Here is a 1,243-nt window from a genome sequence, read left to right on the forward strand (position 1 = left end):
AAAAATAAATAAATAAAATAAAAAAACAGAATGTGGATCCTTGCGTGAAATTTAATGCAACGAGCATGAACATTAAGGAAGTTATGAGCAAAAACAGATAACAACAAGCTAAATGCTACACCTAAACACCCATAACTTCCTTACTGCTTGAGATATTCACGTGATTCTGGTTTTATTTTAAAGGATTTTTAATGTTATTTTGTAATCCACTGTCAGATTTGATATTGGTGTGAGATAAAAGTTTTAACCACATCCATACATTTAAACCAATTGCTCAAATCCAATTTAAAATATCGTCTCTTATTAAGCAAAATGTAAACAAGTTGGACTTTTCCCACAATATTTCAGGTTTAAATGCGTGAAATTAAAAAGCTTAACTCGTGATATTCATTATCATAAAATATATATTGTGCCAAATATTACTGAGCAGCATTTTTTTCACTTTACATACATCTTTTTCTTAATTTTGCCACCGTTGACGTCCACTCCAACCAGCTGTTCAATCTCCCGGTGAAACTTCAGCTGTTTCAGGAGCCTGCACTCGCTGCAGCCCAAGTCAGCCACCTGGAACAAAAACAAGCTAAACTGCATTATAAGTTAAATACCAGACAAATAACACACTAATGAAATAATTAGAATCGCCCTCGGTAACAAAAGCAACCGATTCAGAAAACAGTTAAGGTCACAGTTAGCTTCACGCGATAATTAGCTGTTAGCAAACATTCGCTCTTACGATGACTTCATCTGCGAAGTGTTCAAAATAGATTTATTTCAGAACTGTTAAGACAAAACTACCCTTCTGGGTTTGTTCTTCATGACAAAATCGATGACAAACTGGTGTCTTTGCCTGTGCAGCGGCGGGTTGAAGATGGAGCTCATCTTCGGTCTAATGCACCGTCAGAGTTGATTCCACCGGCCGCTAGATGGCGCTGTTTTTCTTTGGAGGTGTATAAAACAACTGGAGTGCTCAGACAGAAACCACGTGACCGTGTGGCCGGCTGGTGAAGCTAAGGGCTAACGCAAAACCAAACATTATTAATTAAAATGTATATACATTTAAGAATAAACATTTTTTTTCTAACAAATGTCTTTATTTATTAACTCTTAATCCATTAGTAGTTTTATACTTTGTATTGGCTAATGTTACTGTATTTTAAATAACATTGTCTTTATTCATTCAAAACAAAAAAGAAAATCTATTTTAAAAAAAAAAGTCATAAATGACATGAAATATTATTATAAG

At 34.2% G+C, this 1,243-nt stretch overlaps 1 protein-coding gene across 1 annotated transcript in view; it reads right to left on the reverse strand.

The window, feature by feature from the left end:
* Positions 1–1,243, reverse strand: part of henmt1 (HEN methyltransferase 1) — a gene marked incomplete at its 5' end in the record, with an annotated part of 11,285 nt that overhangs the window by 3,943 nt on the left and 6,099 nt on the right.

The sequence above is a fragment of the Austrofundulus limnaeus genome, unplaced genomic scaffold (assembly GCF_001266775.1).
Source record: "Austrofundulus limnaeus strain Quisiro unplaced genomic scaffold, Austrofundulus_limnaeus-1.0 Scaffold3112, whole genome shotgun sequence".
Taxonomy (NCBI): domain Eukaryota; kingdom Metazoa; phylum Chordata; class Actinopteri; order Cyprinodontiformes; family Rivulidae; genus Austrofundulus; species Austrofundulus limnaeus.